Source organism: Pseudophryne corroboree, chromosome 11, assembly GCF_028390025.1.
Source record: "Pseudophryne corroboree isolate aPseCor3 chromosome 11, aPseCor3.hap2, whole genome shotgun sequence".
Classification (NCBI taxonomy): Eukaryota; Metazoa; Chordata; class Amphibia; order Anura; family Myobatrachidae; genus Pseudophryne; species Pseudophryne corroboree.
In genome coordinates this window covers 169,295,431-169,321,036 of record NC_086454.1, presented here as the reverse complement: position 1 = coordinate 169,321,036, position 25,606 = coordinate 169,295,431, and the positions used below count along the sequence as shown (strand labels likewise).

At 34.1% G+C, this 25,606-nt stretch overlaps 8 non-coding genes across 8 annotated transcripts; all 8 read right to left on the bottom strand.

Annotated features, from left to right (window-relative positions):
* Window positions 1-1,082: 1,082 nt before the first annotated feature.
* On the bottom strand, window positions 1,083-1,154 carry TRNAQ-CUG (transfer RNA glutamine (anticodon CUG)). Its single transcript has one exon. It is a non-coding gene; the product is annotated as a tRNA-Gln (tRNA).
* A 2,623-nt stretch (window positions 1,155-3,777) lies between these two features.
* TRNAQ-CUG (transfer RNA glutamine (anticodon CUG)) lies at window positions 3,778-3,849 on the bottom strand. The gene has a single exon. It is a non-coding gene; the product is annotated as a tRNA-Gln (tRNA).
* A 2,623-nt stretch (window positions 3,850-6,472) lies between these two features.
* TRNAQ-CUG (transfer RNA glutamine (anticodon CUG)) lies at window positions 6,473-6,544 on the bottom strand. Its single transcript has one exon. It is a non-coding gene; the product is annotated as a tRNA-Gln (tRNA).
* Window positions 6,545-9,166: 2,622 nt separating this feature from the next.
* TRNAQ-CUG (transfer RNA glutamine (anticodon CUG)) lies at window positions 9,167-9,238 on the bottom strand. The gene has a single exon. It is a non-coding gene; the product is annotated as a tRNA-Gln (tRNA).
* Window positions 9,239-11,053: 1,815 nt separating this feature from the next.
* Window positions 11,054-11,125, bottom strand: TRNAQ-CUG (transfer RNA glutamine (anticodon CUG)). The gene has a single exon. It is a non-coding gene; the product is annotated as a tRNA-Gln (tRNA).
* Window positions 11,126-12,943: 1,818 nt separating this feature from the next.
* Window positions 12,944-13,015, bottom strand: TRNAQ-CUG (transfer RNA glutamine (anticodon CUG)). The gene has a single exon. It is a non-coding gene; the product is annotated as a tRNA-Gln (tRNA).
* A 2,610-nt stretch (window positions 13,016-15,625) lies between these two features.
* TRNAQ-CUG (transfer RNA glutamine (anticodon CUG)) lies at window positions 15,626-15,697 on the bottom strand. Its single transcript has one exon. It is a non-coding gene; the product is annotated as a tRNA-Gln (tRNA).
* An 867-nt stretch (window positions 15,698-16,564) lies between these two features.
* Window positions 16,565-16,636, bottom strand: TRNAQ-CUG (transfer RNA glutamine (anticodon CUG)). Its single transcript has one exon. It is a non-coding gene; the product is annotated as a tRNA-Gln (tRNA).
* Between the last annotated feature and the right edge of the window lie 8,970 nt (window positions 16,637-25,606).

Sequence of the window (25,606 nt, the reverse complement as noted above, 5' to 3'; positions counted from 1 at the left end):
AGAACAACACAATGAACTTATGTCCTGCCAAATTGACTGCCATGGCACTCTTTTCAGAAAGGTAATCGTGTACACATCTGTATGTATAAAAAAGAAAAGTTTTTGTCAATCAAGGAATTAAACTTTGTACTAAAATGCACCTGGTCCCACCGAGATTTTAACTCAATTTACTGGATTCAGAGTACAGAGTGCTAACCATAACAGCATGGAATCTCCCTTCTAATAACACATATAAAACTTTCTCTCAGAGTGTAAGATCTTTATTTCTACAAGATACAGAAATATTCATTCAGAGAGATATGTACTACATTGTATTTGCAAATAAAACCATTAGGACCTACCAATTTGTATATACAGATTATTAGTTTCAGAGTCCAGAATTGTTAACAGTACACCATGAAAGCTCATTCATATGGTGGCATATAAAAAATGTTCTCACAGTGTAAGATTCTTAGAGGTTACATTTTATTGGAATTATATTACCGAAAAACCTGTCTCTCAGTGTGTATGATTCTTAATTTATGCAATTTATAGATATTTTCTTTCTCAGAGATATGAACTGCATTTTACTTACAAAAAACAAAAGGACCTACCAAGATGTAAATACAAATCATGGATTCAGAGTCCAAAATGGTTACAAATACACCAGGAAACCTCATTCATGAGGAAGCATTTAAACAGTTTTTATTAGAATGTACGCTCAGAGACATATAAACTGAACAATACTTACAAAAAACCAATAGGACCTACCAAGATTTAAATACAGATCACTGGATTCAAAGATCAGAGTGGTTACCAATACACCAAGAAACTTCATTCATGAGGGAGAGCTAAACATTTTTTTCTAAAATGTTAGATTCTTAGAAGACACATTTTATTGCAATTATTTTACATAAATTTACATCAACGCTTATTTGGGTTATATAGTAAAATTCATATAATTACATACATTTCTATAACTACCTTTTTTTAGCTTTTAGTACATATGTACAAAAATCAGTGATTTAAAAAAATTATTATATGTATGAAAAAGTAGACTTTCTGTCAATCAAGAACTTAAACTGAAGGTACTAAAACACATCAGGTCCCACCGAGATTTGAACTCAGATCACTGGATTCAGAGTCCAGAGTGCTAACCATTACACCATGGAACCTCTCTTCTAACAAAACATATACAACTTTCTCTTAGAGTGTGAGATCTTATTTTCTACAAGTTACAGGAATAATAATCAGAGAGATAAGTATTGCATTGTATTTACAAAAAAAAGCCATTAGGACCTACCAAATTTTTATACAGATTATAGGTTTCAGAGTCCAGAATTGTTAACAGTACACAATGAAACCTTATTCATATGGTAGCATGTACATTTTTTTTTCAGAGTATAAGATTATTAGTGGATACATTTTATTGGAATTAAATGACAGATAAACCTGTCTCTCAGTGTGTAAGATTCTTAATTTATGCAATTTATAGATATTTTCTTTCTCAGAGATATTAACTGTATTGTACTTACAACAAAACCAATAGGACCTACCAAGATTTAAATACAGATCACTGTATTCAAAGATCAGAGTGGAGTGGTTACCAATACACCAAGAAACCACATTCATTAGGGAACATCTAAACCTTTTTTTTCTAAAATGTTAGATTCTTAGAAAACACATTTTATTGAAGTTATTGTACATATATTAACACCAATGCTTATTTGGATTACACAGTAACATTTATATAATTACAAACATTTCTATAACTACCTTTTTTAGATTTTAGTACATTTTTACAATAATCAGTGATTTAAAAAAAATGTATTATATGTATAAAAAAAGAAAAGTTTTTGTCAATCAAGGACTTAAACTGAAGGTACTAAAATACACCTGGTCCCACTGAGATTTGAACTCAGTTTACTGGATTCAGAGTACAGAGTGCTAACCATAACACCATGGAATCTCCCTTCTAATAACACATATAAAACTTTCTCTCAGAGTGTAAGATCTTATTTTCTACAAGTTACAGGAATAATAATCAGAGAGATAAGTATTGCATTGTATTTACAAAAAAAAGCCATTAGGACCTACCAAATTTTTATACAGATTATAGGTTTCAGAGTCCAGAATTGTTAACAGTACACAATGACACCTCATTCATATGGTAGCATGTACATTTTTTGTCAGAGTATAAGATTCTTAGTGGATACATTTTATTGGAATTAAATGACAGATAAACCTGTCTCTCAGTGTGTAAGATTCTTAATTTATGCAATTTATAGATATTTTCTTTCTCAGAGATATTAACAGTATTGTACTTACAACAAAACCAATAGAACCTACCTAGATGTAAATATAGATCATGGATTCAGAGTCCAAAATGTTTACCAATATACCATGAAACCTCATCCATTAGGGAGCATCTAAATATTTTTATAAGAATGTACTCTCAGAGAGATATGAACTGAATGGTACTTACAAAAAACCAATAGGACCTACCAAGATTTAAATACAGATCACTGTATTCAAAGATCAGAGTGGAGTGGTTACCAATACACCAAGAAACCACATTCATTAGGGAGCATCTAAACATTTTTTTCTAAAATGTTAGATTCTTAGGATTCTTAGAAGACACATTTTATTGAAGTTATTGTACATATATTAACATCAATGCTTATTTGGATTACACAGTAAAATTCATATAATTACAAACATTTCTATAACTACCTTTTTTTTAGATTTTAGTACATTTTTACAATAATCAGTGATTTTAAAAAAATGTATTATATGTATAAAAAAGAAAAGTTTTTTGTCAATCAAGGACTTAAACTGAAGGTACTAAAATGCACCTAGTCCCACTAAGATTTGAACTCAATTTACTTGATTCAGAGTACAGAGTGCTAACCATAACACCATGGAATCTCCCTTCTAATAACACATATAAACCTTTCTCTCAGAGTGTAAGATCTTAATTTCTACAAGATACAGAAATATTCATTCAGAGAGATATGTACTACATTGTATTTACAAATAAAACCATTTGGACCTATCAATTTGTATATACAGATTATTGGTTTCAGAGTCCAGAATTGTTAACAGTACACCATGAAAGCTCATTCATATGGTGGCATGTAAAAAAATTTCTCACAGTGTAAGATTCTTAGAGGTTACATTTTATTGGAATTATATTACAGATAAACCTGTCTCTCAGTGTGTATGATTCTTAATTTATGCAATTTATAGATATTTTCTTTCTCAGAGATATGATCTGCATAATACTTACAAAAAAACAATAGGACCTACCAAGATGTAAATACAAATAATGGATTCAGAGTCCAAAATGGTTACAAATACACCAGGAAACCTCATTCATGAGGAAGCATTTAAACAGTTTCTATTAGAATGTACTCTCAGAGAAATATAAACTGAACGGTACTTACAAAAAACCAATAGGACCTACCAAGATTTAAATACAGACCACTGGATTCAAAGATCAGAGTGGTTACCAATACACCAAGAAACTTCATTCATGAGGGAGAGCTAAACATTTTTTTCTAAAATGTTAGATTCTTAGAAGACACATTTTATTGCAATTATTTTACATAAATTTACATCAACGCTTATTTGGGTTATATAGTAAAATTCATATAATTACATTCATTTCTATAACTACCTTTTTTTAGCTTTTAGTACATATGTACAAAAATCAGTGATTTAAAAAAATTATTATATGTATGAAAAAGTAGACTTTCTGTCAATCAAGAACTTAAACTGAAGGTACTAAAACACATCAGGTCCCACCGAGATTTGAACTCAGATCACTGGATTCAGAGTCCAGAGTGCTAACCATTACACCATGGAACCTCTCTTCTAACAAAACATATACAACTTTCTCTTAGAGTGTGAGATCTTATTTTCTACAAGTTACAGGAATAATAATCAGAGAGATAAGTATTGCATTGTATTTACAAAAAAAAGCCATTAGGACCTACCAAATTTTTATACAGATTATAGGTTTCAGAGTCCAGAATTGTTAACAGTACACAATGAAACCTTATTCATATGGTAGCATGTACATTTTTTTTTCAGAGTATAAGATTATTAGTGGATACATTTTATTGGAATTAAATGACAGATAAACCTGTCTCTCAGTGTGTAAGATTCTTAATTTATGCAATTTATAGATATTTTCTTTCTCAGAGATATTAACTGTATTGTACTTACAACAAAACCAATAGGACCTACCAAGATTTAAATACAGATCACTGTATTCAAAGATCAGAGTGGAGTGGTTACCAATACACCAAGAAACCACATTCATTAGGGAACATCTAAACCTTTTTTTTCTAAAATGTTAGATTCTTAGAAAACACATTTTATTGAAGTTATTGTACATATATTAACACCAATGCTTATTTGGATTACACAGTAACATTTATATAATTACAAACATTTCTATAACTACCTTTTTTAGATTTTAGTACATTTTTACAATAATCAGTGATTTAAAAAAAATGTATTATATGTATAAAAAAAGAAAAGTTTTTGTCAATCAAGGACTTAAACTGAAGGTACTAAAATACACCTGGTCCCACTGAGATTTGAACTCAGTTTACTGGATTCAGAGTACAGAGTGCTAACCATAACACCATGGAATCTCCCTTCTAATAACACATATAAAACTTTCTCTCAGAGTGTAAGATCTTATTTTCTACAAGTTACAGGAATAATAATCAGAGAGATAAGTATTGCATTGTATTTACAAAAAAAAGCCATTAGGACCTACCAAATTTTTATACAGATTATAGGTTTCAGAGTCCAGAATTGTTAACAGTACACAATGACACCTCATTCATATGGTAGCATGTACATTTTTTGTCAGAGTATAAGATTCTTAGTGGATACATTTTATTGGAATTAAATGACAGATAAACCTGTCTCTCAGTGTGTAAGATTCTTAATTTATGCAATTTATAGATATTTTCTTTCTCAGAGATATTAACAGTATTGTACTTACAACAAAACCAATAGAACCTACCTAGATGTAAATATAGATCATGGATTCAGAGTCCAAAATGTTTACCAATATACCATGAAACCTCATCCATTAGGGAGCATCTAAATATTTTTATAAGAATGTACTCTCAGAGAGATATGAACTGAATGGTACTTACAAAAAACCAATAGGACCTACCAAGATTTAAATACAGATCACTGTATTCAAAGATCAGAGTGGAGTGGTTACCAATACACCAAGAAACCACATTCATTAGGGAGCATCTAAACATTTTTTTCTAAAATGTTAGATTCTTAGGATTCTTAGAAGACACATTTTATTGAAGTTATTGTACATATATTAACATCAATGCTTATTTGGATTACACAGTAAAATTCATATAATTACAAACATTTCTATAACTACCTTTTTTTTAGATTTTAGTACATTTTTACAATAATCAGTGATTTTAAAAAAATGTATTATATGTATAAAAAAGAAAAGTTTTTTGTCAATCAAGGACTTAAACTGAAGGTACTAAAATGCACCTAGTCCCACTAAGATTTGAACTCAATTTACTTGATTCAGAGTACAGAGTGCTAACCATAACACCATGGAATCTCCCTTCTAATAACACATATAAACCTTTCTCTCAGAGTGTAAGATCTTAATTTCTACAAGATACAGAAATATTCATTCAGAGAGATATGTACTACATTGTATTTACAAATAAAACCATTTGGACCTATCAATTTGTATATACAGATTATTGGTTTCAGAGTCCAGAATTGTTAACAGTACACCATGAAAGCTCATTCATATGGTGGCATGTAAAAAAATTTCTCACAGTGTAAGATTCTTAGAGGTTACATTTTATTGGAATTATATTACAGATAAACCTGTCTCTCAGTGTGTATGATTCTTAATTTATGCAATTTATAGATATTTTCTTTCTCAGAGATATGATCTGCATAATACTTACAAAAAAACAATAGGACCTACCAAGATGTAAATACAAATCATGGATTCAGAGTCCAAAATGGTTACAAATACACCAGGAAACCTCATTCATGAGGAAGCATTTAAACAGTTTCTATTAGAATGTACTCTCAGAGAAATATAAACTGAACGGTACTTACAAAAAACCAATAGGACCTACCAAGATTTAAATACAGACCACTGGATTCAAAGATCAGAGTGGTTACCAATACACCAAGAAACTTCATTCATGAGGGAGAGCTAAACATTTTTTTCTAAAATGTTAGATTCTTAGAAGACACATTTTATTGCAATTATTTTACATAAATTTACATCAACGCTTATTTGGGTTATATAGTAAAATTCATATAATTACATACATTTCTATAACTACCTTTTTTTAGCTTTTAGTACATATGTACAAAAATCAGTGATTTAAAAAAATTATTATATGTATGAAAAAGTAGACTTTCTGTCAATCAAGAACTTAAACTGAAGGTACTAAAACACATCAGGTCCCACCGAGATTTGAACTCAGATCACTGGATTCAGAGTCCAGAGTGCTAACCATTACACCATGGAACCTCTCTTCTAACAAAACATATACAACTTTCTCTTAGAGTGTGAGATCTTATTTTCTACAAGTTACAGGAATAATAATCAGAGAGATAAGTATTGCATTGTATTTACAAAAAAAAGCCATTAGGACCTACCAAATTTTTATACAGATTATAGGTTTCAGAGTCCAGAATTGTTAACAGTACACAATGAAACCTTATTCATATGGTAGCATGTACATTTTTTTTTCAGAGTATAAGATTATTAGTGGATACATTTTATTGGAATTAAATGACAGATAAACCTGTCTCTCAGTGTGTAAGATTCTTAATTTATGCAATTTATAGATATTTTCTTTCTCAGAGATATTAACTGTATTGTACTTACAACAAAACCAATAGGACCTACCAAGATTTAAATACAGATCACTGTATTCAAAGATCAGAGTGGAGTGGTTACCAATACACCAAGAAACCACATTCATTAGGGAACATCTAAACCTTTTTTTTCTAAAATGTTAGATTCTTAGAAAACACATTTTATTGAAGTTATTGTACATATATTAACACCAATGCTTATTTGGATTACACAGTAACATTTATATAATTACAAACATTTCTATAACTACCTTTTTTAGATTTTAGTACATTTTTACAATAATCAGTGATTTAAAAAAAATGTATTATATGTATAAAAAAAGAAAAGTTTTTGTCAATCAAGGACTTAAACTGAAGGTACTAAAATACACCTGGTCCCACTGAGATTTGAACTCAGTTTACTGGATTCAGAGTACAGAGTGCTAACCATAACACCATGGAATCTCCCTTCTAATAACACATATAAAACTTTCTCTCAGAGTGTAAGATCTTATTTTCTACAAGTTACAGGAATAATAATCAGAGAGATAAGTATTGCATTGTATTTACAAAAAAAAGCCATTAGGACCTACCAAATTTTTATACAGATTATAGGTTTCAGAGTCCAGAATTGTTAACAGTACACAATGACACCTCATTCATATGGTAGCATGTACATTTTTTGTCAGAGTATAAGATTCTTAGTGGATACATTTTATTGGAATTAAATGACAGATAAACCTGTCTCTCAGTGTGTAAGATTCTTAATTTATGCAATTTATAGATATTTTCTTTCTCAGAGATATTAACAGTATTGTACTTACAACAAAACCAATAGAACCTACCTAGATGTAAATATAGATCATGGATTCAGAGTCCAAAATGTTTACCAATATACCATGAAACCTCATCCATTAGGGAGCATCTAAATATTTTTATAAGAATGTACTCTCAGAGAGATATGAACTGAATGGTACTTACAAAAAACCAATAGGACCTACCAAGATTTAAATACAGATCACTGTATTCAAAGATCAGAGTGGAGTGGTTACCAATACACCAAGAAACCACATTCATTAGGGAGCATCTAAACATTTTTTTCTAAAATGTTAGATTCTTAGGATTCTTAGAAGACACATTTTATTGAAGTTATTGTACATATATTAACATCAATGCTTATTTGGATTACACAGTAAAATTCATATAATTACAAACATTTCTATAACTACCTTTTTTTTAGATTTTAGTACATTTTTACAATAATCAGTGATTTTAAAAAAATGTATTATATGTATAAAAAAGAAAAGTTTTTTGTCAATCAAGGACTTAAACTGAAGGTACTAAAATGCACCTAGTCCCACTAAGATTTGAACTCAATTTACTTGATTCAGAGTACAGAGTGCTAACCATAACACCATGGAATCTCCCTTCTAATAACACATATAAACCTTTCTCTCAGAGTGTAAGATCTTAATTTCTACAAGATACAGAAATATTCATTCAGAGAGATATGTACTACATTGTATTTACAAATAAAACCATTTGGACCTATCAATTTGTATATACAGATTATTGGTTTCAGAGTCCAGAATTGTTAACAGTACACCATGAAAGCTCATTCATATGGTGGCATGTAAAAAATTTTCTCACAGTGTAAGATTCTTAGAGGTTACATTTTATTGGAATTATATTACAGATAAACCTGTCTCTCAGTGTGTATGATTCTTAATTTATGCAATTTATAGATATTTTCTTTCTCAGAGATATGATCTGCATAATACTTACAAAAAAACAATAGGACCTACCAAGATGTAAATACAAATCATGGATTCAGAGTCCAAAATGGTTACAAATACACCAGGAAACCTCATTCATGAGGAAGCATTTAAACAGTTTCTATTAGAATGTACTCTCAGAGAAATATAAACTGAACGGTACTTACAAAAAACCAATAGGACCTACCAAGATTTAAATACAGACCACTGGATTCAAAGATCAGAGTGGTTACCAATACATCAAGAAACTTCATTCTTGAGGGAGAGCTAAACATTTTTTTCTAAAATGTTAGATTCTTAGAAGACACATTTTATTGCAATTATTGTACATATATTTACATCAACGCTTATTTGGGTTATATAGTAAAATTCATATAATTACATACATTTCTATAACTACCTTTTTTAGCTTTTAGTACATATTTACAAAAATCAGTGATTTAAAACAATTATTATAAGTATGAAAAAGAAGACTTTCTGTCAATAAAGAACTTAAACTGAAGGTACTAAAACACATCAGGTCCCACCGAGATTTGAACTCAGATCGCTGGATTCAGAGTCCAGAGTGCCAACCATTACACCATGGAACCTCTCTTCTAACACAACATATACAACTTTCTCTTAGAGTGTGAGATCTTATTTTCTACAAGTTACAGGAATAATAATCAGAGAGATAAGTATTGCATTGTATTTACAAAAAAAAGCCATTAGGACCTACCAAATTTTTATACAGATTACAGGTTTCAGAGTCAGAAATTGTTAACAGTACACAATGAAACCTCATTCATATGGTAGCATGTACATTTTTTGTCAGAGTATAAGATTCTTAGTGGATACATTTTATTGGAATTAAATGACAGATTAACCTGTCTCAGTGTGTAAGATTCTTAATTTATGCAATTTATAGATATTTTCTTTCTCAGAGATATTAACTGTATTGTACTTACAACAAAACCAATAGAACCTACCAAGATGTAAATATAGATCATGGATTCAGAGTCCAAAATGTTTACCAATATACCATGAAACCTCATCCATTAGGGAGCATCTAAATATTTTTATAAGAATGTACTCTCAGAGAGATATGAACTGAATGGTACTTACAAAAAACCAATAGGACCTACCAAGATTTAAATACAGATCACTGTATTCAAAGATCAGAGTGGAGTGGTTACCAATACACCAAGAAACCACATGCATTAGGGAACATCTAAACATTTTTTTCTAAAATGTTAGATTCTTAGAAGACACATTTTATTGAAGTTATTGTACATATATTAACATCAATGCTTATTTGGATTACACAGTAAAATTCATATCATTACAAACATTTCTATAACTACCTTTTTTTTAGATTTTAGTACATTTTTACAATAATCAGTGATTTAAAAAAATGTATTATATGTATAAAAAAGAAAAGTTTTTGTCAATCAAGGACTTAAACTGAAGGTACTAAAATGCACCTAGTCCCACTAAGATTTGAACTCAATTTACTTGATTCAGAGTACAGAGTGCTAACCATAACACCATGGAATCTCCCTTCTAATAACACATATAAACCTTTCTCTCAGAGTGTAAGATCTTAATTTCTACAAGATACAGAAATATTCATTCAGAGAGATATGTACTACATTGTATTTACAAATAAAACCATTTGGACCTATCAATTTGTATATACAGATTATTGGTTTCAGAGTCCAGAATTGTTAACAGTACACCATGAAAGCTCATTCATATGGTGGCATGTAAAAAATTTTCTCACAGTGTAAGATTCTTAGAGGTTACATTTTATTGGAATTATATTACAGATAAACCTGTCTCTCAGTGTGTATGATTCTTAATTTATGCAATTTATAGATATTTTCTTTCTCAGAGATATGATCTGCATAATACTTACAAAAAAACAATAGGACCTACCAAGATGTAAATACAAATCATGGATTCAGAGTCCAAAATGGTTACAAATACACCAGGAAACCTCATTCATGAGGAAGCATTTAAACAGTTTTTATTAGAATGTACTCTCAGAGAAATATAAACTGAACGGTACTATCAAAAAACCAATAGGACCTACCAAGATTTAAATACAGACCACTGGATTCAAAGATCAGAGTGGTTACCAATACATCAAGAAACTTCATTCATGAGGGAGAGCTAAACATTTTTTTCTAAAATGTTAGATTCTTAGAAGACACATTTTATTGCAATTATTGTACATATATTTACATCAACGCTTATTTGGGTTATATAGTAAAATTCATATAATTACATACATTTCTATAACTACCTTTTTTAGCTTTTAGTACATATTTACAAAAATCAGTGATTTAAAAAAAGTATTATATGTATGAAAAAGAAGACTTTCTGTCAATAAAGAACTTAAACTGAAGGTACTAAAACACATCAGGTCCCACCGAGATTTGAACTCAGATCGCTGGATTCAGAGTCCAGAGTGCTAACCATTAAACCATGGAACCTCTCTTCTAACACAACATATACAACTTTCTCTTAGAGTGTGAGATCTTATTTTCTACAAGTTACAGGAATAATAATCAGAGAGATAAGTATTGCATTGTATTTACAAAAAAAAGCCATTAGGACCTACCAAATTTTTATACAGATTATAGGTTTCAGAGTACAGAATTGTTAACAGTACACAATGACACCTCATTCATATGGTAGCATGTACATTTTTTGTCAGAGTATAAGATTCTTAGTGGATACATTTTATTGGAAAAAAATGACAGATAAACCTGTCTCTCAGTGTGTAAGATTCTTAATTTATGCAATTTATAGATATTTTCTTTCTCAGAGATATTAACTGTATTGTACTTACAACAAAACCAATAGAACCTACCAAGATGTAAATATAGATCATGGATTCAGAGTCCAAAATGTTTACCAATATACCATGAAACCTCATCCATTAGGGAGCATCTAAATATTTTTATAAGAATGTACTCTCAGAGAGATATGAACTGAATGGTACTTACAACAAAACCAATAGGACCTACTAAGATTTAAATACAGATCACTGTATTCAAAGATCAGAGTAAAGTGGTTACCAATACACCAAGAAACCACATTCATTAGGGAACATCTAAACATTTTTTTCTAAAATGTTAGATTCTTAGAAGACACATTTTATTGAAGTTATTGTACATATATTAACATCAATGCTTATTTGGATTACACAGTAAAATTCATATAATTACAAACATTTCTATAACTACCTTTTTTTTAGATTTTAGTACATTTTTACGATAATCAGTGATTTTAAAAAAATGTATTATATGTATAAAAAAGAAAAGTTTTTGTCAATCAAGGAATTAAACTTTGTACTAAAATGCACCTGGTCCCACCGAGATTTGAACTCAATTTACTGGATTCAGAGTACAGAGTGCTAACCATAACACCATGGAATCTCCCTTCTAATAACACATATAAAACTTTCTCTCAGAGTGTAAGATCTTTATTTCTACTAGATACAGAAATATTCATTCAGAGAGATATGTACTACATTGTATTTGCAAATAAAACCATTAGTACCTACCAATTTGTATATAAAGATTATTAGTTTCAGAGTCCAGAATTGTTAACAGTACACCATGAAAGCTCATTCATATGGTGGCATGTAAAAAATGTTCTCACAGTGTAAGATTCTTAGAGGTTACATTTTATTGGAATTATATTACCGATAAACCTGTCTCTCAGTGTGTATGATTCTTAATTTATGCAATTTATAGATATTTTCTTTCTCAGAGATATGAACTGCATTTTACTTACAAAAAAACAATAGGACCTACCAAGATGTAAATACAAATCATGGATTCAGAGTCCAAAATGGTTACAAATACACCAGGAAACCTCATTCATGAGGAAGCATTTAAACAGTTTTTATTAGAATGTACTCTCAGAGACATATAAACTGAACAATACTTACAAAAAACCAATAGGACCTACCAAGATTTAAATACAGATCACTGGATTCAAAGATCAGAGTGGTTACCAATACACCAAGAAACTTCATTCATGAGGGAGAGCTAAACATTTTTTTCTAAAATGTTAGATTCTTAGAAGACACATTTTATTGCAATTATTGTACATATATTTACATCAACGCTTATTTGGGTTATATAGTAAAATTCATATAATTACATACATTTCTATAACTACCTTTTTTTAGCTTTTAGTACATATGTACAAAAATCAGTGATTTAAAAAAATTATTATATGTATGAAAAAGTAGACTTTCTGTCAATCAAGAACTTAAACTAAAGGTACTAAAACACATCAGGTCCCACCGAGATTTGAACTCGGATCACTGGATTCAGAGTCCAGAGTGCTAACCATTACACCATGGAACCTCTCTTCTAACAAAACATATACAACTTTCTCTTAGAGTGTGAGATCTTATTTTCTACAAGTTACAGGAATAATAATCAGAGAGATAAGTATTGCATTGTATTTACAAAAAAAAGCCATTAGGACCTACCAAATTTTTATACAGATTATAGGTTTCAGAGTCCAGAATTGTTAACAGTACACAATGAAATCTTATTCATATGGTAGCATGTACATTTTTTTTTCAGAGTATAAGATTATTAGTGGATACATTTTATTGGAATTAAATGACAGATAAACCTGTCTCTCAGTGTGTAAGATTCTTAATTTATGCAATTTATAGATATTTTCTTTCTCAGAGATATTAACTGTATTGTACTTACAACAAAACCAATAGGACCTACCAAGATTTAAATACAGATCACTGTATTCAAAGATCAGAGTGGAGTGGTTACCAATACACCAAGAAACCACATTCATTAGGGAACATCTAAACATTTTTTTCTAAAATGTTAGATTCTTAGAAAACACATTTTATTGAAGTTATTGTACATATATTAACACCAATGCTTATTTGGATTACACAGTAACATTTATATAATTACAAACATTTCTATAACTACCTTTTTTAGATTTTAGTACATTTTTACAATAATCAGTGATTTAAAAAAATGTATTATATGTATAAAAAAAGAAAAGTTTTTGTCAATCAAGGACTTAAACTGAAGGTACTAAAATACACCTGGTCCCACTGAGATTTGAACTCAATTTACTGGATTCAGAGTACAGAGTGCTAACCATAACACCATGGAATCTCCCTTCTAATAACACATATAAAACTTTCTCTCAGAGTGTAAGATCTTATTTTCTACAAGTTACAGGAATAATAATCAGAGAGATAAGTATTACATTGTATTTACAAAAAAAAGCCATTAGGACCTACCAAATTTTTATACAGATTATAGGTTTCAGAGTCCAGAATTGTTAACAGTACACAATGAAACCTTATTCATATGGTAGCATGTACATTTTTTTTAGGAGTATAAGATTATTAGTGGATACATTTTATTGGAATTAAATGACAGATAAACCTGTCTCTTTGTGTGTAAGATTCTTAATTTATGCAATTTATAGATATTTTCTTTCTCAGAGATATTAACTGTATTGTACTTACAACAAAACCAATAGAACCTACCAAGATGTAAATATAGATCATGGATTCAGAGTCCAAAATGTTTACCAATACACCATGAAACCTCATCCATTAGGGAGCATCTAAATATTTTTATAAGAATGTACTCTCAGAGAGATATGAACTGAATGGTACTTACAAAAAACCAATAGGACCTACCAAGATTTAAATACAGATCACTGTATTCAAAGATCAGAGTGGAGTGGTTACCAATACACCAAGAAACCACATTCATTAGGGAACATCTAAACATTTTTTTCTAAAATGTTAGATTCTTAGAAGACACATTTTATTGAAGTTATTGTACATATATTAACATCAATGCTTATTTGGATTACACAGTAACATTTATATAATTACAAACATTTCTATAACTACCTTTTTTTTAGATTTTAGTACATTTTTACAATAATCAGTGATTTAAAAAAAATGTATTATATGTATAAAAAAGAAAAGTTTTTGTCAATCAAGGACTTAAACTGAAGGTACTAAAATGCACCTTGTCCCACTGATATTTGAACTCAATTTACTGCATTCAGAGTCCAGAGTGCTATCCATAACACCATGGAATCTCCCTTCTAATAACACATATAAAACTTTCTCTCAGAGTGTAAGATCTTAATTTCTACAAGATACAGAAATATTCATTCAGAGAGATATGTACTACATTGTATTTACAAATAAAACCATTAGGACCTATCAATTTGTATATACAGATTATTGGTTTCAGAGTCCAGAATTGTTAACAGTACACCATGAAAGCTCATTCATATGGTGGCATGTAAAAAATTTTCTCACAGTGTAAGATTCTTAGAGGTTACATTTTATTGGAATTATATTACAGATAAACCTGTCTCTGAGTGTGTATGATTCTTAATTTATGCAATTTATAGATATTTTCTTTCTCAGAGATATGATCTGCATAATACTTACAAAAAAACAATAGGACCTACCAAGATGTAAATACAAATCATGGATTCAGAGTACAAAATGGTTACAAATACACCAGGAAACCTCATTCATGAGGAAGCATTTAAACAGTTTTTATTAGAATGTACTCTCAGAGAAATATAAACTGAACGGTACTATCAAAAAACCAATAGGACCTACCAAGATTTAAATACAGACCACTGGATTCAAAGATCAGAGTGGTTACCAATACATCAAGAAACTTCATTCATGAGGGAGAGCTAAACATTTTTTTCTAAAATGTTAGATTCTTAGAAGACACATTTTATTGCAATTATTGTACATATATTTACATCAACGCTTATTTGGGTTATATAGTAAAATTCATATAATTACATACATTTCTATAACTACCTTTTTTAGCTTTTAGTACATATTTACAAAAATCAGTGATTTAAAAAAATTATTATATGTATGAAAAAGAAGACTTTCTGTCAATAAAGAACTTAAACTGAAGGTACTAAAACACATCAGGTCCCACCGAGATTTGAACTCAGATCGCTGGATTCAGAGTCCAGAGTGCTAAACATTACACCATGGAACCTCTCTTCTAACACAACATATACAACTTTCTCTTAGAGTGTGAGATCTTATTTTCTACAAGTTACAGGAATAATAATCAGAGAGATAAGTATTGCATTGTATTTAAAAAAAAAAGCCATTAGGACCTACCAAATTTTTATACAGATTATAGGTTTCAGAGTCCAGAATTGTTAACAGTACACAATGACACCTCATTCATATGGTAGCATGTACATTTTTTGTCAGAGTATAAGATTCTTAGTGGATACATTTTATTGGAATTAAATGACAGATAAACCTGTCTCTCAGTGTGTAAGATTCTTAATTTATGCAATTTATAGATATTTTCTTTCTCAGAGATATTAACTGTATTGTACTTACAACAAAACCAATAGAACCTACCAAGATGTAAATATAGATCATGGATTCAGAGTCCAAAATGTTTACCAATATACCATGAAACCTCATCCATTAGGGAGCATCTAAATATTTTTATAAGAATGTACTCTCAGAGAAATATAAACTGAATGGTACTATCAAAAAACCAATAGGACCTACTAAGATTTAAATACAGACCACTGGATTCAAAGATCAGAGTGGTTACCAATACATCAAGAAACTTCATTCATGAGGGAGAGCTAAACATTTTTTTCTAAAATGTTAGATTCTTAGAAGACACATTTTATTGCAATTATTGTACATATATTTACATCAACGCTTATTTGGGTTATATAGTAAAATTCATATAATTACATACATTTCTATAACTACCTTTTTTAGCTTTTAGTACATATTTACAAAAATCAGTGATTTAAAAAAATTATTATATGTATGAAAAAGAAGACTTTCTGTCAATAAAGAACTTAAACTGAAGTTACTAAAACACATTAGGTCCCACCGAGATTTGAACTCAGATCGCTGGATTCAGAGTCCAGAGTGCTAAACATTACACCATGGAACCTCTCTTCTAACACAACATATACAACTTTCTCTTAGAGTGTGAGATCTTATTTTCTACAAGTTACAGGAATAATAATCAGAGAGATAAGTATTGCATTGTATTTAAAAAAAAAAGCCATTAGGACCTACCAAATTTTTATACAGATTATAGGTTTCAGAGTCCAGAATTGTTAACAGTACACAATGACACCTCATTCATATGGTAGCATGTACATTTTTTGTCAGAGTATAAGATTCTTAGTGGATACATTTTATTGGAATTAAATGACAGATAAACCTGTCTCTCAGTGTGTAAGATTCTTAATTTATGCAATTTATAGATATTTTCTTTCTCAGAGATATTAACTGTATTGTACTTACAACAAAACCAATAGGACCTACCAAGATTTAAATACAGATCACTGTATTCAAAGATCAGAGTGGAGTGGTTACCAATACACCAAGAAACCACATTCATTAGGGAACATCTAAACATTTTTTTCTAAAATGTTAGATTCTTAGAAGACACATTTTATTGAAGTTATTGTACATATATTAACATCAATGCTTATTTGGATTACACAGTAAAATTCATATAATTACAAACATTTCTATAACTACCTTTTTTTTAGATTTTAGTACATTTTTACGATAATCAGTGATTTTAAAAAAATGTATTATACAGATGTGTCCACGATTACCTTTCTGAAAAAAGTATCATGGCCTGCCATTCATGGCATGAGATAAGCCTTCCTCCTAATATATACATGGCAGGCCGTGTGTAAGTCGTCTGAAATATAGTGCAGTACCACTTTTCAGACAGCAGGTGGCATTTTCAGATACTGAGTAAGCAGAAAGTCTGAGAGAAAGATTCTAGAGGGGTAATTCAGACCTGATCGAAGCATTTTTGTTAGCAGATAGGCAAAACCATGGGGGTCATTCCGACCTGATCGCATGCTAGGTTTTTTCGCTGCGGTGCGATCAGGACAAAACTGCGCGTGCGTATGCACTGCAATGCGCATGCGCGTCATACGGGTACAAAGCAGATCGTTGCTGAGCGTTGAATTTAATGAAGAGTCGATTCGCACAGCCGATCGCAAGGAGATTGACAGGAAGAAGGCGTTTGTGGGTGACAACTGACCGTTTTCTGGGAGTGTTTGGAAAAATGCAGGCGTGTCCAAGCGTTTGCAGGGCGGGTGTCTGACGTCAATTCCGGACACGAACAGGCTAAAGTGATCGCCCAAGTACACAGATGTTCAGATGTCGCTATCGCCCGGCGATTAAGATCCTGCATGCAGGATAAATCTAGTCAGATCGTCTGTCAGGGCCAGTGTTCACTTAGCACACATCGTTGACACATCGCTGTGCAGCGCTGTATGCTGAGCAATCTTGCTGAGCCAGCTGCATGTAATTGGAATGGGTCATATTGTCGACAATAAGAAGGTCAACAGTCATTAGGTCGACCAATATTGGTCGACAGGCCATATGTCGACACATCAGAAAGGTCAACATTGTTTAGGTAGACAGTATTGAAAGGTCGACACAAGTAAAAGGTCAATATAGAAAGGTTGACACAAAAAAGTCGCAATGAGTTTTTCATGATTTTTGGTGGCTATGTTGACATATGTCATCATGGACATCGTAAAAGTGTACGGCGTCCCCTCGCATGGGGGAAGCTTCAAGCTGCCAGCACCGTTGCCTGTCAAACAGTGTGACGCTTCTTCCAACCAATTTTTGATCATTCTCTGTTTTAAAGTGTGGTGACACTTTGGGAAGGAGCACAATTCAGGGCAGCTTTTCCAGGCGCCTGTGTGATAGGAGTCCCCTACACCCTTTTTTGTTCTGGTACAATGCTGCCTATGTGTTTGCAAAAATCTCTTTCCTTATGATTTATGATGGGCTGGTGGAGAGTTCATACAAACTCAACACAGAGATTTGATATGAAAATTATGATACTTATTAAAAGGCACTACCTGTCATTTTTTGCAATTGTTTGATGGTTAAGATGCGAGTATAGAGAAGCCAATTCTCTCAAAGTATTGTAACGAGGTAATACATCTTTGGGAGAGTTTTTTTATTTCAATATTGAGCCTAATTCAGATCTCCAATAATTTATACTAAAACACAGCACTTACAAACCACCAAAAACTGTTGAATATTTTCTGTATACCAGATTCCTGCAACTCCCACAGGTGGTACTGTCCCACCAATTAATTATTATAAACACAAAGTTAGCAATTACTATCAAGGGAGCGCTAATTCAGATCTGTTCGCTCGCTAGCTAATTTTTTGCAGCGCTGCGAACAGATAGACGCCGCCTATAGGGGAGTGTATTTTAGCTTTGCAAGTGTGCGAACTCGTGTGCGTCCGCCCTGTACAAAAACAGCTTGTGCAGTTTCTGAGTAGCTCTGATCTTACTCAGCTGCTGCGTTCACTTCAGCCTATTCAAGCCCGAAATCGACGTCAGACACCCGTCCTGCAAACGCCTCGACACGCCTGCGTTTTTCCAAACACTCCCAGAAAACGGTCAGTTGACACCCACAAACGCCCTCTTCCTGTCAATCTCCTTGCGATCGGCTGTGCGAATGGATTCTTCGCTAGAACCAGTGCACAGCAACGATCCGCTTTGTAACCGTACGACGTGCCTGCGCATTGCGGTGCATACGCATGCGCAGTAGTTACCTGATTGCTGCACAGCGAAAAACGCTAGCGAGCGAACAGATCTGAATTAGGCCCATATTTCGTTATGATATATTGGATTACCGTATCAAATAGTTTGTGATTACAAATTTTGATTACTGTACCAAAATTTTATGATTACAACTTTTACATGTTGCCATGTCGCTTTGTGAGATGATCTATTTTAATTGTGAATATTAAAAGTTATATTTTATTAATCATTTTTGACAAGTGTGCCCCAGGACAGACTTATAGGGGGTATATTTACTAAAAATCGTAAATTTTCGTATTTTGGTTGAAGGTTAAACACGAATGACATCGGGAGTGATCATTTGCAACTTTTGGGCTTTTTTACGCCTCATTTACTATGCTGTCGTATTCTGCATTGTCGTGTTTTCCGATGTCGATGTCATTCGTAATGTCTGGCAGTGTTTTACGGGAGTGATTAGTAAAACACTGCCGGACTTAACACAATGAATCCCGGCCAGATCAGCGTAATCCGTGCAGGGCTTCATTGTGTACCTTAAAAGAAGTGTGGACAGTGTTAAAAATCCCCCCAAAAAATTGCGTGGGGTCCCCCCTACTAAGCATAACCAGCCGCGGGCTCTTTGAGCCGATCCTGGTTGTAAAAAAAACTCAACACAGAGATTTGATATGAAAATTATGATACTTATTAAAAGGCACTACTTGTCATTTTTTGCCATTGTTTGGTGGTTAAGGTGTGAGTATAGAGAAGCCAATTCTCTCAAAGTATTGTAACGAGGTAATACACCTCTGAGAGATTTTTTGGTATTTCAATACCGCATACTGTATATTTCGCTATAATACATTGGATTACCGTATCAAAAAGTTTATGATTACAATTTTTACATGTCGCCATGTCGCTTTGTGAGATGATCTTTTTTAATTGTGAATATTAAAAGTTATATTTTATTAATAATTTTTGACAAGTGTGCCCCAGGGTAGACTTAAAGTCTCTTTTTGTCTTTACCTCCTATGTAAAGATTTTCCATTTATACAGTTTATTGTACTATTTTTTTCTGGGAGCACCACCAACCAGGTGCCAGGAGTAATTGACCCTTTACAGTGCATGTGCTACTTTGTGAGTAAGAGACTGAACAAAAGTCTCAATACAACATCAATTAGCATTAACATAAGGCAGGGGGGAGGGCAAATGGAAACCTAATTAGTTGTCTGTCTTGGGACGGTGCACTGGGCCTGATGTACTAAGCTTAAAGTTTATTGAACTATTTTTTCTGGGCGCACCACCAACCAAGTGCCAGGAGTATTTGGTCCTTTATTGCCTTTATGTTGTTTTTTTTGAATTTCTAACTAATCATAGTGTGAACCAAACACATGTCCTGTGCGGTTTTAAAAACCTCTCTTTTTACCTGTCTAATTAATATGCATGTGACCTGAGCATTGTGTCGCAATAAAGAACACTACAAATACACCATTGTACACTCATTATAATGTGCGGAATTTGTATATTCTCCCCGTACTTGAGTGGGCTTCCTCTGGTTACTCCGGTTTCCTCCCACAATCCCAAAATATAGTGATAGGTTAATTGGTTCCTAACAAAATTAACCCTTGTGCAAATGTGTGTGTTCATGTGGTAGGTAATATAGAGTGTAAGCTCCACTGGGACAGGGACTGATGTGAAAGGCTGAATATTCTCTGTAAAGCGCTGCGGAATATGTGTGCACTACATAAATTACTGGTAATAATGTAAGACACATACACCTAGACATCAGGTGAGCATAGATATCACCACCCCTGAAACTACATAATACTACCATGAGCCTGGAAAGCTCATTATATACCGGCTGCTCCCAAAAAAGGAAACAACTACTCACAGCAGCAAATGGTCGACATGGAAATGGTCAAAACACACATATGGTCAACACAAGGTTTTGGGAATTTTTTCATTTTTTTTTACTTTTTCCATCCTTGTCTATCCATGTCACAAATCATAACCTTTAGTATCCTTGTAGTGAGCAAAGCATTTAATGCACGTCTGAGCACCAGGCATTGGGGGTCATTCTCTGAGTTGATCGCTCGCTGGCTAATTTTAGCAGCCGTGCAAATGCTATGCCGCCGCCCACTGGGGAGTGTATTTTAGCTTAGCAGAAGTGCGAACGCATGTGCAGCCGAGCTCTGCAAAAACAGTTTGTGCAGTTTCAGTGCTTGCGATCACTTCAGCCTATTCGTGTCCGGATTTGACATCACACACCCGCCCAGCGAATGCCCGGCCACGCCTGCATTTTTTCAGACACGCCTGCGTTTTTCCAAACACTCCCTGAAAACGGTCAGTTGACACTCAGAAACGCCCCCTTCCTGTCAATTTTCTAGCGGGCGCCAGTGTGAAGGAAAACGTCAATAGAACCTGTGCAAAACCACAAAGGGCTATGTACCCGTACGTCGTGCGTGCGCATTGCGGGGCATATGCATGCACAGAAATGCAGATTTTTAGCCTGATCGCTGTGCTGTGAACAACGGCAGCTAGCGATCAACTTGGAATGACCCCCTTTATGCAGCTCTGTGTGTTCTCCCCTCCCCCAACAGAATGACAACAATCAGGCACAGTGCACACAGCTCAAGCAATTCCCATCCCCCTCCCTCCCCGATCACAGCAGTGGCAGCTCTGTGTGATAGCAATTACTTTACACAGTCACAGTGCACACAAAATAACTCATATTTTTTAAATGGACCAATGGGAAAGAATTATGCTGCGCTATGTAAGAAACTGTAAATAAATAGTTATGATGTAATATTTCTTAAACTGGAACCAGACTTCAACAGTGATTATGAGGGTGATAGGTACTGTATATCCCAAGTACATAGATGTTCAGTTGTCGCAATGGTGCGGCCAATAATATCCTGCATGCAGGATAAATCTAGTCAGATCTCCTGTCAGGGCCAGTGTTCACTGGCCCTGACAGATCGCTCAGCACACATCATTGACACATTGCTGTGCAGCGCTGTGTGCTGAGCAATCTTGCTGAGTGATCTAGCATCGCTCAGCACAGTCACCCCGTGTGTACTGTCTGTGTAGGCCCTTTTATACAGTAGGTGCTGTGATGCCCACTCCCTACTCTTCTCTAAAGCATGGCACAGGCTCCCCTCACAGCCAAGAGTGCATTTCCTGAGCATTTTACATTATTTGACCAGTTATGAAGGAAGCTGAATCAATTATATTTTTAAATACATACCATATTTGTTTATTGCAAGGAACAAGAAATGTATAAAAAAAACTTTTGATATTGTAGCTGCATAGACTAAAGTTAGAAGCTTAAAACACTTAAATTGGAATTGAATTATTCATTTCAAATCCCAGGCCATCCCCCAGACAGGATATATGCTATCTATACTCTCCAAGGAATCTACTTCAAAGGCCTCACACACTGAGACTTTCACACCTACTGTACACAATTAGGAATTGGACTCTAAAGCTATGGCATGATTGCTACTTTCCTGTGTTTAATTGGCCACTCACTGTAGTCTGTAAACAGATCTTTCTTAATATGGGGTAATATTTTCTTTATTGTGCAGCTCCTTTATGGAGAATGTTTTTTAGCTTGTGTTTTGCTGTGTGGCTGCTAACATTACAATAAACTATCATTGTAATAGTAAACCACGTTTTCAATGTCATTGTACAGTAATGGCTGTAAAAACCCACTGATCGCTGTAGGTCAGCAACAGACTTACTTTGTGATAGAAGCTAGATTTTTTTCAAAATTTGGAAGCACCCACCCATAGCCATGTTTTTGAAGTACCCAAGCACAGGGTTCTGTACAGGGAGGAAGGGAGTAGGGGGAAGGGAGAAATTTGTAATGGTTACTGATAGTCAGAGGGAGAGGGTTAGAGTCATATGGAAAGATAAAGTAAAAGGAAGCGAAACACTGAGAGACAGAGTTAGGGGGAGAGCGATAGAGTCAGGAGGAGAAAGCAACAAAATCAGGGGACAGAGACACAGAGAGAGATAAGGGGAGAGAGATAGAGTTAGATGGTGAGAGACAAAGTCAGATGGAGAGAGAAAGTGAGACAGTCATGTGAGAGAGATAAAGTCTAGGAGAAAGAAAATTAGAGGGTGGCAGACAATGAGAGACAGAGTTAGGGGAGTGCAATACAGTCAGGAGGAGAGAGCGACAAAGTCATGGGACAGAGACACAGAGAGATAGTTTAGGGGCGAGAGATAGAGTCAAGAAGAGAGCAATAGAGTTAGAGGGAGAAAGACAACGTTTGATAGAGAGACAAAGTGAGACAGAGTCATGTGAGAGAGATAGTCAGAGGGAGAGAGATAAAGTCTAGGAGAAAGAAAATTAGAGGGTGGTAGACACTGAGAGAGTCAGGGGGAGAGCGATAGAGTCAGGAGGAGAGAGTGACAAATTCAGGGGTCAGAGACACAGAGAGATAGTTAAAGGGAGAGAGATAGAGTCAAGGAGAGAGCGAGCGATAGAGTTAGAGGGAGAGAGACAAAGTTTGATGGAGAGACAAAGTGAGACAGAGTCATGTGAGAGAGATAGTCAGAGGGAGAGAGATAAAGTATAGGAGAAAGAAAATCAAATGGTGGGAGACACTGAGAGACAGAGTCAGGGGGAGAGTGATAGAGTTAGTCGGAGAGAGTGACAAATTCAGGGGACAGAGACATAGAGAGATAGTTAAGGTGAGAGAGATAGAGTCAAGGAGAGAGAGAGTGATAGAGTTATAGGGAGAGAGACAAAGTTTGATGGAGATAAAGAGTCATATGAAAAATAGTTAGGGAGAGAGAGATAAAGTCTAAGAGAAAGTAAATCAGAGGGTGGGAGACACAGAGACAGAGTCAGGGGGAGAGCGATAGAGTCAGGAGGAGATAGTGACAAATTCAGGGGACAGAGACACAGATAGTTAAGGGGAGAGAGATAGAGTAAAGGAGAGAGAGCGATAGAGTTAGAGGGAGAGAGACAGTCAGATGGAGAGAGACACTGAGACAGAGTCATGTGAGAGAGACAGAGTCAGGGGGAAGGAGATAAAGTCTAGGAGAAAGAAAATCAGAGGGTGGGAGACACAGAGACAGTTAGGGGGAGAGCAATAGAGTCAGGAGTAGAGAGTGACAAAGTCAGGGGACAGACACAGAGAGATAATTAAGGGGAGAGAGATAGAGTTAGAGGGAGAGAGAAAGTCAGATGGAGAGAGAAAGTGAGACAGAGTCATGTGAGAGAGATAGAGTCAGGGGAGAGAGATAAAGTCTACTTGAAAACCAAAATCAGAGGGTGGGAGACACAGAGAAAGAGTCAGGGGGAGAGCGATAGAGTCAGGATGATAGAGCGACAAAGTCATGGGACAGAGACACAGAGAGACAGTAAAGGGGAGAGAGATAGAGTCAAGGAGAGATAGAGTTAGATGGAGAGAGACAAAGTGAGACAGAGTCATGTGAGAGAGATAGAGTCAGAGGGAGAGAGATACAGTCTAGGAAAAAGAAAATTAGAGGGTGGTAGACACTGAGAGACAGAGTCAGGGGCAGAGCGATAGAGTCAGGAGGAGAGAGCAAAAAAATTCAGGGGACAGATTACACAGAGATAGTTAAAGGGAGAGAGATAGAGTCAAGAAGAGAAAGCGATAGAGTTAGAGGGAGAGAGACAAAGTTTGATGGAGAGACAAAGTGAGACAGAGTCATGTGAGAGAGAGTCAGAGGGAGAGAGATAAAGTCTAGGAGAAAGAAAATCAAAGGGTGAGAGACAGAGTCAGGGGGAGAGCAATAGAGTTAGGAGGAGAGAGTGACAAATTCAGGGGACAGAGACATAGAGAGATAGTTAAGGGGAGAGAGATAGAGTCAAGGAGAGAGCGATAGAGTTATAGGGAGAGAGACAAAGTTTGAGGAGATACAGAGTCATGTGAGAGATAAATAGTCAGGGGGAGAGAGGTAAAGTCTAGGAGAAAGAAAATGAGCGTGTGGGAGACACTGAGAGACAGAGTCAGGGGGAGAGCGATAGAGTCAGGAGGAGATAGCAACAAATTCAGGGGACAGAGACACAGAGATAGTGAAGGGGAGAGATAGATTAAAGGAGAGAGAGCGATAGAGTTAGAGGGAGAGAGACAGTTAGATGGCGAGAGACACTGAGACAGAGTCATGTGAGAGAGACAGAGTCATGGGGAAGGAGATAAAGTCTAGGAGAAAAAAAATCAGAGGGTGGGAGACAAAGAGACAGAGTTAGGGGGAGAGCAATAGAGTCAGGAGGAGAGAATGACAAAGTCAGGGGACAGAGACATAGAGAGAAAGTTAAGGGGAGAGAGACAGAGTCAATGAGAGAGATAAAGTTAGAGGGAGAGAGAA